This window comes from Corvus moneduloides, chromosome 6 (assembly GCF_009650955.1).
Source record: "Corvus moneduloides isolate bCorMon1 chromosome 6, bCorMon1.pri, whole genome shotgun sequence".
Taxonomy (NCBI): domain Eukaryota; kingdom Metazoa; phylum Chordata; class Aves; order Passeriformes; family Corvidae; genus Corvus; species Corvus moneduloides.
The window spans coordinates 29,175,189-29,190,616 of NC_045481.1; the positions used below are offsets into that span (position 1 = coordinate 29,175,189).

At 34.2% G+C, this 15,428-nt stretch overlaps 1 protein-coding gene across 5 annotated transcripts in view; it reads left to right on the forward strand.

Moving 5' to 3' along the window:
- The window catches only part of NOVA1 (NOVA alternative splicing regulator 1), a 146,326-nt gene that overhangs the window by 2,548 nt on the left and 128,350 nt on the right, over window positions 1–15,428 (forward strand). The gene's annotated exons all lie outside the window — the stretch shown is intronic.

Below are 15,428 nucleotides of genomic sequence, written 5' to 3' on the forward strand. Positions count from 1 at the left end.
AGTGTGTTTCATATATTGATGATTAAGCTTCCAGTGCAGCAGGAAGCATTATGTCTCAGAAAAGTATGTTACAAAGTGCAATAGTGAATATAAAGATTCTGTCTATTTTGGTGTATGGAATGGACTGAACTGGACACTAACTGCTTGAAATAAGTTTAAAGACATTTACAATATTTCTACAAAAGATTATTTTCATTAACATTGATTGCTTTATTTTTTATTTAAAAAATATTTAGCTTTAAGGAACCAATGTGACAGGTGGCGTAAAGATAATTGTTCGTTTGAAGTTTCCAGACATTGTAATGACAATTAAGCTAGAATGAGTAACAATGAGAGACTGCTTCTTAAAGAACGGGCCATTTACTTTAAATCCATTATGTACTTTCTTTCTGCTTCACTGCTTTGTTCATTGGCTCTGGAGTGAAGTAAAGATGACAAGTGCTGCTCTTAAGATATTCTTTATATTATGTTTATCATGATGGTGGAAGAAAACTATTATAAAACTGAAATGCTTTGGATGAATAAAAGAATTAGCATTTTATATTAGCTGTATTAATGCACAGGAAAAGTTTTTTAGTATTTGAGTGTAACAATAATAAATACATGAATTAGCATTCCTCCTTTATAAGATTTCTGAAGAGAGAGTCTTATATAATGGTAGACAAGATTTTAGCTTCTGCAGTTGAATAATTGGGTTTTTTTACCTAAAGATGAACAAATTAGCATTCTGTAATTGAACTTTGCTCCAGAGGACTTTTAAAAAACTGATACAAAATAACATAGTTGACACTTTTGTGTTTTGATTTTGTTATTTTGAAGAGTAACTGGTGATTTAAAATTGAGTTGACTAGCTGCTCCTGACTTTTTTTTTTTTTGGAAAAATAAGAGCTGCTTTGTATTTGATCTATTTTAACAAGATGACTGAATTCTACAAAATAGCAAAGGCAGTTGGTATGGATGTAAACAGACCACTAACATTGGAGCATTTAGTTTTCCTGTCCTCTAACTTTACTGTCAGACAGAAGCGGATAACTTTTTATTAACAGAAATATTGTGGTCTATTTACAAATATGATTGTTGATGTGGAAATTCTAATGCACCTGTTGTATGTTTCCTTAATGAATGTAGTTTATAATACTTAAATGTCAGAGATTGAAGTGATGCATGTAGATCTTTTTCTTCCTGTTGAATGTTACAGCTTATGAAGTGGTGCTTGTTGCTTTTGGGCTTTTTCTTTTTTACTTTTTTTTACAAAGCTAGGAAAAACATGATCCTTTATTTTGAAAGGTATGATAGGGTGAAAAAAAAATCAGTGTGGAATTGTGAAAACTCTTGGAAGAAATAAAAGCATTCTAAAGAGCCTGATTGCAGAATTAATAACATAATCTGGGTAAAGAGCTGCAATAGTAAATTAAATTCACTGTCAATAGATGAAAATGAAATAGATTTTCTGCATTATACATGAGGGGTTATCAGATATGCAAGGATGTTACAGAAAATTGGTGTTTATGAAGAGTATTCCAAATACCAAATTACGAGCCTTTTCATTTTACTACAGTTTATTTACACTCACTTGGAAAGGACGCTCCAAAGATTAGGTCTTTTGTTCAGTGCTCTACTATAGTTCCTCTGTTTTCTGATTAAATCAGAATTACTTTTTTTTGTATAGGAAATTGTAAAGATGCAGCAGTAGTAGCAGAAGAACCTTTGAAAAATAAAAAATCACAAGCTAGAATGACATGAGAAAAACATTTGCAACATAAACATATTCTCCCTTAAAATCAGCAGCAATAATATAAATAACTAGGGCAGGGACGCTCAAGCATTTTCACAGTAACAGGTGAAAATGAAGTTCCAGTTTGACTTTATACAGTCTGCCTTGAATTTGCAGCCATGCTGTGTCATATGGAAAGCGAGCATTTTAAGGAAGTTGGTGGCTGATACCTGCTAAAGCATGGAACAGGGATGGGAAATGGATTCCAGCGTGGCCAGCTCTTGTTAGTATTTCTGTTTGCGTCTGACTACCAGCCCATGGAATTTTCAGAGGTCCTGTCATTCCTTGAGCTGATGGCTTTTGGGTTTCTTCCAGACTCTCTTGCTCATATAACATTAGGGAATACAAACCTTGTGAAAGAGCTAAGATAAAGTTATGGTTTATTTTTCTTACGAAGTTTTTTAAACAACTGCTGTTTTCCTAATAGATATTACTTAGTCCTTACCTCTGATGCTTGTGACTACAAATTTGTTTAATGTATGTTTCGCTGTGGAATGTTCTGTCATCGAAGCTTCTATGAAAATTTTCTGTATTTCCAAAAAGTTTTAGAAAAGTAAACTCCTGTTTGCAAAGGAGGAAGGTGCTTGTAATACAGAAGTTACGAGTAGTTCCTATGATCTAATAGTGTTTTTTTCTTTTCCCTGTGATATAGGACTTCAGTATGCAGACTGATTTCTGTTGGAATTATTTTTGTGCATCAAAAGGTGACATAATTACTGAAGAATTATATGGCAGCTCTAATTACAAGAATTTGAAGGAAAAAACAGCTTTGCATTGAACATTTTAGTTTACAAGATAGGAAGCAGTATATAAATACATTACTGTTCACTACAGTTTTATTTTTGAGTACACAATTTATTGTTCTCTTTTCAGGTTACCCGCTGACTTTTTCTTGTTGTCTGGACTCCTGCAATTTGACTTTGGATATTGTGCATAGATTATCCCTGATTCTTTTCTGTTCAGGCTTGTCCCCTAAGATTAGCAGAAATAAAATTAAAATGGCAAAATATGCCCTACTTTTAAACTAAATGGTGCTGATCTTTCTGCATAGAAAGTACAGTGTGTATTGACTACTAGGTTTTGGTTCAAAAGTTAATTACAGATTCAGCCAACTTGATAAAGTGGCTATTCTGTGAAGCTATTATACTGTATGGTTTTTTGAATAACACAAGAAATTATTTCTGTTGTATGAAGCTGTCATTGTTTGTGTTTCTCATTCTGCATTATAGTGAGCACCGGACTCAAAGCTACTCAGGCCGTGTATATTTTTCCCTTGCGAGCGCTGCCGTACGCTCTCTCTCTCTTTCTCTCTCATGCATGCACTCACTCTCTCCCTCTCCCTCCCTCTCTCTGCGTTCCCACCCCAGTCTCTCACATATGCACACACATGCACAAAATTATGTTACATCACACCATGTTGTTTATCTTGCAACAGGCTCTTGCCTGGTCTGAACTTGGTGCTTGAGTGGATTTGAGCTTGGTTGGTGTTTTTCAATTTATTGGAATATGATGTCATAGGTGTACTTAAATTAGATTATATCAAGAGCAGAGATTAATAAAAGCACAGTTAAATGGGGATAAGGTTTTACTGGTTTTAGTAATATATTAGATGTGTTGCTCTTATAGTAGATTTCTAATCATCAGTGATCTCAATGTTTGGAGAATATAAAAGGCAGGAGTTTTCTCTCCCATCTTGTGTAGAGAGTGTATGAAGTATTGTATGGCTATTTTGTGCTTTTACCAAGGGACTTGTATTTTTAGATGTTTTCTGTTTAAATATCAGATTTTTTTTTTAAACTATTTGTGTGTTATGGGAGATAGTCTAGCTGCCCATTGTGTCAGTGCCCTTCTGAAAAGTTTCTTATTCTGACTCTTAAAAACCTTTCAAAAACATTGAATGTGTAAATAACACATTAGGTTACAGGAATTTATAATTAATAATCTTATAGCATCATTACTCCTATAAACTGCTGGGAAGGAGAAAGATATATCAAACTTGGCCCTCCATTGTTATTTCCTTTATAGAAATAGAGTTTGCAATGTTAATTTATAAGTCTTAAAAGTGATGAAATCTAGTAAGGAAAGGAATGTTTTAAAAATTAACACTTGAAATTTTGTTGAAGTGAGATACAGCTCTTCCAGGTATGGAAAAGAGTAATAGAGTTAGAAGTGAGAATGGCTTTAGTTTTTAGCTGTCTGTTGTCTTGCTTCCTTGAAGGGGTTCGTCATACATCAATAAATGCGTCTAATTTTTTTTTTCTTGATGATCCTACTTTTTTTCCTGAAGTGTTGACATTAGCTAATTAGAGACTACATAAGTATATATCTAAGATTTTCAGATTCTATTGTAAACATTTACTTATGAGTAACTTCAGGGGTAATGGGACTGAGGAAATTACTAAATAGTGAGTAGAGATTTCAGAGGTGGAATCTAGAGCTGTATAGATTTTTTAAAGCAATCACTGATCTTTGTACTAGTTAAAAAAAAAAAAAAGAGACCAACCACCAAAAACTCCCAAGTGTTGATTGCCAGCTGTTCAGAGAGATAATTCTCAGTTGGACAGTTGTCTGTTGCCTGGTTACTGAAACAGAATAAAAAAAGTTAGCTTGTTAGCCAGCAGATCTGTAGTATTTTGCATTTAAAAGGAAGCTGAAACTGAATATGTAACTTAGTAGGATCTTGAGATTGTTACATATCTAACTTGTCTTGTATACCATCACTTAGCAGCGTCTCATTTGGTAGGCTTAGAAAAATTTTGAGAAGTTAAAGTAGAAATTTGGCACTGATTTTTTTTCTACCTGTAGGGACTTATGTTAATGAGTGAATCAACTTCGACATAATAAATGGCTTTGGTTTGCAAGAAAGTGCTGTGTCTTTGTCTCGTATAGAAAGGTTTATAACACCTTCTGACAGATTTGGAATGGTTAGTCTAACTTTAATAAATGACATAGGCTAACAACTAACTTTGTTGTCAAAATAAAAGAACAGAGTGAGGACAGCTGTTATGACAGGGAAATGCTGTATTTTAACTTTTCAACATTTTCATTGTGATTGCTTTTACCTAGGTTTCAATATAATGGGAAACCAAAGTATTTCCAGTAGTTAGAAAGCTTATGCAGATGAAGGTGCTTCTAGTAATAGCATTGTTTTTTGATAAAGCTGGGATTTCTGTAAAGCAGTTATTAATTTAAAAAAATTAAATAAGACTTAAGTTTTCCCCTTTCATGAAGTTCAACATTTCAATACAATAATTCAATAGTTTTTTGTAGATAGATCCAAGTTTTAATGGATTCTTGATAGAGAATATGTGTTGGAGCTAATAATTTAAAAAATATAAGCAGGGAATGACTGAATCTCTTGTGTTCCTCTTCTCCCTTGTGCAGTAAACAAAACATGTGCTTGCTTTTCTTAACTGGTGCAACCTGTAACAAGCAATATCTTTTTCAAATACTCTTTGATCTTGTTTGTTCTTAATTAATTTCATTAGCTTAGATATTGTCCTCAGTAGTTGACCAGAGAATTTATTTTGTCAGGGTTCAGTAGCTTTTTGGCCAGGGAAGAAAACCTTGGATTTAGTGAATTTGTCAGACTGGCCTCTAGAAATGGAGCATGGGGTGGTTAGGGAAGAGGCTTGCACCTTATTGCTATCACATTTCTGTCTTTGGACACAGCGCTCACATAAAGTTAAGCAACAACTATTAAGATTTGACTGGCAAACATCTTGGAGACTCATTGTTGGGTCTTGCAGCAGTGCAATGAGCTTTCCAGTCCATCTTAGAGTTTAGTTTGTTTCTTAACATTGGTCAGTAGGCCAGTGGGAGTTAATGGCTTGGTGAGGAGTATCATAGTTGTCAGTTGTCCAGTGTCGGAATGCTGCAGGTAATTGGGCTGGACTGGTGAGAGCTGTGGCCGTGTGCTTCTCACGTTGCACTGCAGCTGCTGTTGATCTTAATTAATCTGAGCCTCAGAGGCTGCAGTGTCATGGTATAAAACGCAATACATAGTAGAAATTGGAAGGCTGCTTTTCTGACTCTTATTGATGGCCATGTTTCTAGGTAGGCCTTTTGGTTTTTCTGATTGAAGTACATTAAGAATTTTATGCTAGTGTCATACAAATCCAATCTAAAACTGTAATATGTTTTTCCTGTTTATCAAATCTATCTGTTGAGTAATGAAGCTGGTGCACGTGTTTTTGAAATGTCATGGTTATAATGGATTTAGCAAAAATATTTGTGCTTATTCTAACAACAACTATTGTCTGTAAATGAAAAGAATTATACTATGTCTGGTATAAATTTCTGATGTAGTGTAGTATGTTTTGTAGTGGGAATGCTTGGTGCTTGTTTTATTTAGCCCAGTCTTGTGGTCTTTTTAAGGATTTCTAGTAGCATGGAAACATGGAGAATTGGAATTTGGTATTTGGCAAGTGGAATCAATTATTGTGCTGTGCATGTGCAAGGTTATTAATTTACTGTAGATATATGACTGTCTTTGTTCTGAGTGCATGACATAGCTTTAGGAAAATATCAGGTTCCTTACATTCACCCTGGTATTCAGGGCCATTTTCCTTCCCCCCAGAGGAAATATCAAACTATACTTTAACCTAGAGATCTTTTAAGAGTTACAGTACAGATTTGTGTAGCTCTATTCCATCCTATTTTTGTTTTGATTTCAGGAGTTTCTCCATCCCAACCTGTGATTGTTCACAGCATTATAAAGATCAACTAAATGGCTTGTATTTTGATTAAAAATAGAGAAAGGATTGTCAGAATACTCTGCTTTAAATTTTCCCTCTATTTCATAGACACATTAAATATTTTAATACATAAAAATCACAAGTATCTAAATTCCTATCCACCCATATAAACTTCTTTTCATTTTAACATATTGATCATTAATTATGGTTGAATCTTACTGGGGTTTACTTAATATTAGATATGCTGTTCTTGATAATAGCCAAGCATTGCAATTCCTTTGCAAGAACTTAACTGATCTTATTGAAATGTCAGTTTAAGACAGTCTTTGGAGACACATCTATGAAAGGCAGCTCCCAACTGTACAGTGCTAGCATGCTTTTGTAGCCTTTGAGTATGAATTTATCACTCTTTGCTTGAGCTAGTTATTGTTCTTCTTGACTTCTGAATTGCAGTAAATTTTGTGTAAGGTTTAAGTGTTCTGCATAACTGATGGACAAAATCAAGTCTCCTTTGTGTTGGAAAGGTTGGAGAACATATGTTGATGTAGGTGATGTAAATAGCTATGTGACCAGATAGCACTAGAAAGAACGGTATATTAGGGACCAGGTTTAAAGTTAAACATTGGTGGTATGATTGACCTGGGGTCAGATGCCTTGTGAGTGAGAGATACTCTTGTCAACTTATGTATATGAAAGTGGTTATGTAACATTAGCATTTTTTGGATATAAAGAAGCATGAATCTTGGACAAAATTTCGTATTTACCTGGTCTTGTAGGTTTTGATTTTGAAAAGACTAAACATCTGTTTTTCATCGTTGATCTCTCACTGCATCCTGCAGGGCCTGTCATCTCAGCATTGACAGGATCAGATGAAAAATACAATCGATGTGTTGACATTTTTTTGAGAATCACTCAGGTAAGATTACTTGTTATACAGAACTACAGTGAAATTCATGGCTGCTGCTAATGTTTCACCAGTTGGAGCCTTTGCATTCTCAATCATTAATTAAATTAGATACTGAGGTTCTCTGCATGTTCCCTTGTTTCTATTTTAAAAGCACTTTTTGTGCCTTGCTCAGTGCCATTTAACTCTCTTGTAATTTCCCACATAAAGAGCTTCACACATTTGTACTATTTTCCCCCACTTGATAGAGTGGCACCTGTTTGCTTGAGTCAAGAACCATAGTGCACACCTCCAAAGCTCTTGGAAGATTTGTATGTATTTTTTTATTCTCAAGTAGTGACTTTAGTCCTATTCATGCGCAATATGGGGAAGAAAATTCTCTGTAGAGAACCAGATAATCAGGCGCAGCAGCAATTAATCATCTTCCTAGTGTTCTAAATTCTGGCTTTGAAATAGTACATCAAAAATTACAAATATTTAACTGAATATACAATGTGGAGTTTTTATAACATGAGTTATTGAAAATATTTATATTAGGTCATGCACTGGAAAAGTAGGAAATGACATGTGTCCATTCAGTTGGCTTTGTTGAGCATCCAGTGTACTTATGAAATTAAAACTATGATAAGAGTGTATTCCAAAAGAGTTGGGCTGTGAAATGTCATGGCTGTAAGGGAAGGGGGAGGAAAGACCAGCTGGGCCATATGCCAGTGTTGGAGCTTGATCTAACAGTGGTTTACATTTTGTCCCCATCTATAATCTGGTATTAGGAAATGCCAGCGTGCAGGTAGGGTAGTGTATAGTACAAGTAGTAGCAGCAGCAATTCAGGTGCTGCCGCAGATACTGTTTTGGCAGCGGTATTGAGCTGGGGTTATAGAATATTTGTTTTACTGTAATCTGGCAGTCTACCAGCAATTTTCCTGAGGAATACCAGAAAAAAAAAAAAAAGGGGAATAGGTGGTTTTTTAGTGGAGTTTTGACCTGGATTTGAAGAAAACTTCTGTGGAACAAGAGAGGGTCTTCCAGCATTCTGTCTGTGCTGATTTTTCAAAGGTCTGCAATGAAACGCTGCTACTGGATGCCTTAAAGCTTTATAAAATGATTTGTTGCAAGTGTTAGATGTAGAACATGTATGGGGTTTGTTTTCTGCCTTGCATGTGTGTGCACACTTCATTCTTTGTATGTCTTCTACTTACGTTATTAGGTGAACACTTGGCGACTCTGTCATCTAAAGTAAAATTTGTATTTCCCAGGAATTCCTTGTAACTGTGTAATTTCCTAACTTCCGATTCTTTTACTGTGCACTGCAGTACAACAAAGTCTGCCAGTTTTTTGTTGAGATTAGTCTTCATCAAACAGCATATAATTTCCAGCATAGCAAAATGCTCAAAAAAAAAAAAAACCACAAAGAAAAACGAAGTTGTAACTTTACAAAGATTCTTTTTTAGGGATATATGATTTTGTAGGTTTGTTTTATGTTGGTGATGCCAAGTGCTCATCTAGTATTTGCACTACCTTTAACAATAATAAAATATGTAATTTATAATTTTATAAGATTTGTAAATTCTGTATGGATCTACATCTATGACTAGCTGTTCTAGTAAGTGCCAACATGATATATTATGAATGAATTATTAATGAATAATTTTTTTTTATTTTTTTATTTTTTGATTTATTGGTTCATAGCTAGCAAGATGGTTCTTTACCTGAATAGCTAGGATTTAGAAAGAAAAAATGGTTCCTCTGATTTTAAATCAGAGTGTTAAAAAATATTTGAGTGTACATAGAAATATGTGTAACTGCTAGTCTCAGAACTTTAGTCTTGCATGCTCTTGATGGTAGAAAGTCAATTAAATGGGCAGCTGTATTTGTCCCATTAGGTTTCCTGTACCTTTGGAAAACAAACCCCCCTCAGTTTATGCAAATGTTTTATACCCTCTAGTTTAGGAGACATAGAATGGATAGTGGTAGTGAGGTCAGTGTTTGAATTAAGGAAGATATTTGTAACTAGTTTATCTTTATTTCGGTTTTTTTAATGGTACTTTTTTGATTAGTAACAACAAGATTCTATTGTTTCTATATTGTCTTTTCTAATGGCTCTTTTGTTTGATAGTAATTACTAGTTGTAGTTGTGATGTTCAGAAGTAGTTCAGCTCTGTCCTTCACACTTTATTAGCTTTGCACTTTCTGATTTCATTGGTGCAGACATAAGGACACAAAATTTAGTCATCCATAATTGTGAAATAAATACCTTGATATTTCCCTTTTCCAACACACATGAATATGCTCAGAATGAGGAAAAAGAAGCTTCTCTTTATTAACTCACTTTGTCCTTTTTTCAATGAAATCATATGTTGTGTAAAGGACTACCATGTGTTATGTTGACTGGTCCAGGAACTTGTGAAGTTTCATCTCGTGCAAAATTCTTTGTGAGTGTTTTCTTTTGTAAAGAAGTCTCTGCTTGTAAATTTTGACAGCATTGTATTGGTTGCCTGAAGATTTTTGTTGTTTACTGTTAAGAATTTTGCTTTTTACTAGGTTGGCTAGTTCTTATTTGGGTGCCGTGTTTCTCCCAGTACAAAATTTCAGAAGTGATTACAACAATTTGCTAAGGGTTGCAGTATTTCACCTGCGTGTAAGACTTGATGAACTTCTCCTTAAAAATATGAGTGTAGTTAGATGGGCTCCTAAGATAATGCAAGGATTTTTTTTTTTTTTTTCTATGAAATATTAGTGCATAGGAGTTCAGAATGGGTGATCTTAATGCCCTTGGTACTTATAAGCATGGAAGGGTCTTATTTTGGATGGGTTTTCCCTGTTAAGCATTCTAAGAAAGCATACAGGAGTTTTGGTGTAAATTAATGTAGATTTGTAGGACTGGTTTTGTGTTACAAGGTTTTCATATTTCAACGTATGCTTACTTGGGAGGCGCAGATAAGCTGATGACGGCCATCTGATATTCAAGTCAAGTGTGCTTAAAACTACAAGTATTTCAGGAACTAATATAAGTTTCATATTTTTAGGATGACCTACTTCAGTAGGTCTAGAAAGAGGTGTGATGTTGCAATGCTGATTTAGAGGAAACAGTGCTATTAGTGATTATCTGCTGAATTATGATGCAGTTTATTGGCAAACCAAGGGAGAATGATGGCATACTTTGTGAAATGGTGCCAGTTTGAAAAGAAACAAGTAGGTGTTCTGGAATCCTTATAGGTAAGCTTCTATGTAGTGGGAAAGACCAGCATACCTCAGAAAATTTGAGAAGACTTTGTCACTCCATATTGAATAATTTTTGAAGATTCACTCTGCTTTAAGAAGATTTTATTGTGTTAATCCCTTTAGAGTGCAGTAGTTTTCACATAGCATTTACATGCTGGATTCTAAGGGGATTATAATTTCCTCCATTTCTTTCTCCTTTGCTCAAAAGCAAAAGATGGTTTTCATCTTGGACACCAGCACAGGTGTTTCTCCTATTTAGAAATAACTTGTGTTGCCTCCTTCAAAATGTGGGATGTCCCCAGTGTTTTCCCTCTTCCACTGGGGAAGTTGAGGAATCTTGCTGGATAGGCCATGTTAGACTGTGAAGATAGTTAAAAATACATATTTAATCCAAAAAATACTATGTGTATGCTGCTTATTTGGGGAAGTCAGTGATTGTGTGAACAAGTATTTAATTTCAATTTTTAGTCTTTGAGTTAGTTTTAGAGCTCCAAGTTTTCCCACTAAAAATCTTTTGAATTCTGAATCTCAGTAGTAGTTCAGCACGTCTAAGTGCTGAAAAATGAGTAGTTTATTTTGTAAGCATTTTAACACTAACCTTTTTTACTTCTGCTTTTGTACTTGCTCTTCAGAATAGGAATTCCACCGTTAAAACCATCACTGATGACCTCAGATAAGTAAAACTTCCAGTTTTTATGTAGGGTGAAGATATTTGGATGCAATCAAAACCTGATGAATTGTTTCTCATTCTTTGTTTTGCTTGAGGTCAAATATTCCCCTAGAGGTGAGCATTTCTCCAGTTCTCCAGGTACAGTTCTTCCGTCTTTCCACTGCTGATATTCTATTGCCTTAAGCAAAAAGAAATAAAAATTCTTTCTTGTCTCTTAAGAATGAGGACTGAAAATTATAATTTCTTTCCTGTTTTCTGCTGCCTCCCACAAGAATAAGTGGAGACACTTGTTCAAAGGCAGTAATAATACCAGCAGTTTCTGTATACAAACATTAGTTTCAGGTAAGTACTGAATTTATGCAAGGTGGAATACACCTCCAGTCTACATAGTCCCAAACATAGGGATAGATTATTAGTAGTATATTTAAAAAAAAAAAAAAATTCCAGTTAAGGTCTTTTGCTGAAAGACTTCTGTCATTCTAGGCGTTTTCCTTTTTCTAGCAAAAGAATGTTTTGTTGTTTTGTCTTGTTTTTTTTCTTTCCCTGGTGCTCATTTATGATAGTTAAGATTTGCTGCTGCCACCTTTTCCCCTGAGTAGAGTTGTGTTCTCACCATTTTCTAGACTTGTAAACAATTGTAATCGAACTTATCTCAGCTGGCTAGAGGTGTTTGAATCTGTATTTGGAAATGTCTTTCTTCCTACATTAAATTTTATTATAGTCAAGTAAATGATGCGCACAGGAATCATGCAAGTGCTCTGGTAAGGATATTGTAGGGTGCCTTTTCAGTTATAAAAAGATATTTATAAAAAATAGGTATATTATACAGCTTACCATTATGAGCTTGCCATAATGTTCTCCCCTTTTGGGGTAAGAGTTTTGTAGTATTTTCTTTTAGTTCATGGTCCCTTTGCAAGAAACACTACATTGGTTTAAAGCTTCCTCTTAAATTTTAATGCAAATATGTAAGCCTTTACTAATGCCAAAAGCAGAACAAGTGATAAAAATTTAGTGTATATAATCAATAATTTTTTGGAATTGTCTTTGTCTTTGGTTAAAAATGGCCTGATTTCTTGATCTTTATGTATAGACTGGCTTTTTAATATATTTGTAAATGTGTTCACTAATTCCATATAGGAAAATACTGGCTTTATGTTAATGTATGCCGGTCCTGCTAAAAGGTCCATTTTAAAAGAGAAGAGTTAGATCTAATCCAGATTCAGCTACAAATCCTCTTCAAACTAAACATTTTCTAAAAACTCCTTCCATTGGCAAATAATTCCTCTTGCTACAAGTACTAATTTTTGTCTTTTGTTTTGGTGTACTTGTTTGATTTTAGTTTTGAAAGGTATAAATCAAAATTTATGAAGAAGTATGGAACTGACTAAAATACCAAAAAAAATCTAAACAGTTAGTGGGAAGGATTCTGTAGAGTTTTAATGTAAAATACTAAAAGGCACAGAAAAACTTTCTAAAAATAAACTCTAAGGATATATTTGAATTTTGGCTTAAAAATAGTAATCATGAAGTCAAATTGTCCTATTTCTGGTTATTATTACATAAAATGTTTTGACTCTTCTTTTAGAAGGGTTATTTGGACTTTTTATTTGGGGAAGACTTGAATTATGTATGGAAGAAATCAAGTCCTTCCTGCTTTTCATTAAAAAAAAATTAAATACTTTGGGTTTTCCTGTAGTACAGTTGTTTACATAAGTCTCACTCTTTTAAAATTATTGTCCTTATTTGTTTATTGAATATAGAAACCTAAAATATATTTTAGTGTTCAGATTCTAATGCCTTTCAAATTATTTCAGAAAAAAATTAAAAATTATTTTTGCATGTATTTAAATTTGAGATTAATACAAACCTTTTGTAAAGGTAATTACAGGTTCAAGGACTTTATGCTTATTTCAAACTGGAAAAAAAATGTGGAGGCACTTTTAGTTAAATTCTTGTATGTATAATTATTTTCGTGTTTATAATGTAATCTGTGTTTTTTAGAGTGAGACAGTATGTTCAACTGTATCCTGATATTATCTGCTTTCTGTTGAAATTATCAAACACACCACCTACAATTTGTGAGAACTAAGGGAGACAGTGGAAAATGCATCTGATGACTAAGCAGCATATCATTATTTTTTACTCTTGGACAAGAAACCCCAAAGTGTTTGGAATGGCTACTACATAGTTATTTGTCTATTAAGGTGCTATCTGTTAGCACATTTTGATTTTTATTGTCTAAAAATACATTGTCCTGTTTGAGTTGGAAAAGGAGAGATTAAGATTACATAATGTTTCATGGTAATTATGTGTGAGCTCTTTCCTTATTTGCGCAAAGAAACATTAAAAAAAAATCCCTCTGAACAGCTGAAGTGACATGAAGCACCAGCTGGGGAATCTGAAATCAAATATTTTAGGGCATGATTTGTACTAAACTGCAATTAGAATGTATGATTCTGTACTAGCAATTGTTCTGAGTGAGGTCAAATTGCACATAAAGAAGGAACACAAGTGATGTCTGTCTTGACTGCAACTGATGTCTGTACATGTGCTATTTCACAGTATTTTTTTTTCACATGCAAAACTGGGAGAATGACTAACTTGATTGTTTTGTTTGTTTATTGTCAGTTAAGACTTAGTGTGTCAATAGGTGAATTAAAGACTTGAAAGGAAGAAAAAAATTGAAAATACCATTTTTGAGAAACATGTTCTTATTAAAATTAATTTTGCACCCAAATATTTTAATAATAGGAACATGAAGAGCATTTCTAAAACATCAGACTTGTTCCAATGTATTTTTTTTCTCTTTTTAAAATTTTTTTAAACTTGTGCATGTTAAAATTGCAATATTGACCTACTGGTATTATAAAAAGATAGCATTTTCTGTTTTCAGATAAAGCTGCATTTTGACACATTGTTTAAAAACTAGAACAGCTCTGCATATGAAAACACAAACTGTGATAATTAGATAGTATGCCATATGTGGTAGTTTAAGTTGGCATATATCTCAAATGGCATGTTTAATGTACTGTATTACTGGAATTAGTAATTTTACATCTGAGAGCTGTTAATTCTGTTATACTCATTCCCTCTCAGGAACCTGTAGGTAATGGCAGATATTTTTCTTTGCAAAAGCCTGTTTCTGATAAATTAAAACAGTTATAAGCTGCTGTATTTCTAATGGAATCTTTGACTAGTGTATGTTCCTCGTAATGTTTTAGGTGTTTCTAACTACTTCAGAATTCTAAGATTTCTTTTTAATAAAGATACAGTTGGTATTGCAGGATGGTCAGGTTTTTTTGCTTGATGAAATATCTGTAATGAGAAAAGAAGGAAGGTGTTTTTTCCATATAGGTTTTTTTTTTTTGGTTTTTTTTTTATGTAGAACTTCCCTCACTTTTTATTAGGGCAAAAAATATTGTTAACGCTAAATGCTTGAGAATTATTAACAGTGGTTAAAAACAACATACTTGGCCTATCCCACACTGTGCAGCTGAATAGTAATCACTGATCATGAAACTCAAGGGAGGAAAGAAAGATTTCTGAGTACAACTGGGTATGCCTGAGATGGAGTTAAATTTTCTTTTTCGTAGCAGCTTGTATGGTGCCAGGTTTTAGAGTTGTTACCAAAAAGCGTTGACAATACATTCATGTTTTAACTCTTGCGGAACAGTGTTTGCACAGTGGCAGGGCCTGCTCTGTTTCTGACTCTGCCTACCTCCCCAGGAAGAAGACTGGGTGTGCAAAAAGAAGTTGCCAGGTGGATAACCTGAACTGTCTCAAGCTATTCCATGCCATATAAGATCCTAGCAAAAGAAAAGAAAATTCAATGGAGTGGAGAGTTCAGCTAGCAGTTTGCTCAGAGAGTAGCTGGGAGATGGTCTGCCCAGGGGCATTGGTCGTTGCCTTTGCATCACTTATTTGAGTCACAGAATCATTAAGGTTGAAAAACACTTAAGCCCAACTGTTGTCCCACTAGCAGCACCACCATGTTCACCATTAAGCCATGCCCTTAAGTGCAACATCCACGTTTTTTGAACACTTTGAGGGGTGACGACTCCACCACTCCCCTGGGCAGCCCGTTCCAATGTTTTATACCCTTTTTGTGAAGAATTTTTTCCTAATATCTAATCCAAACCACCTCCGGTGCAGCTTGAGGCCAT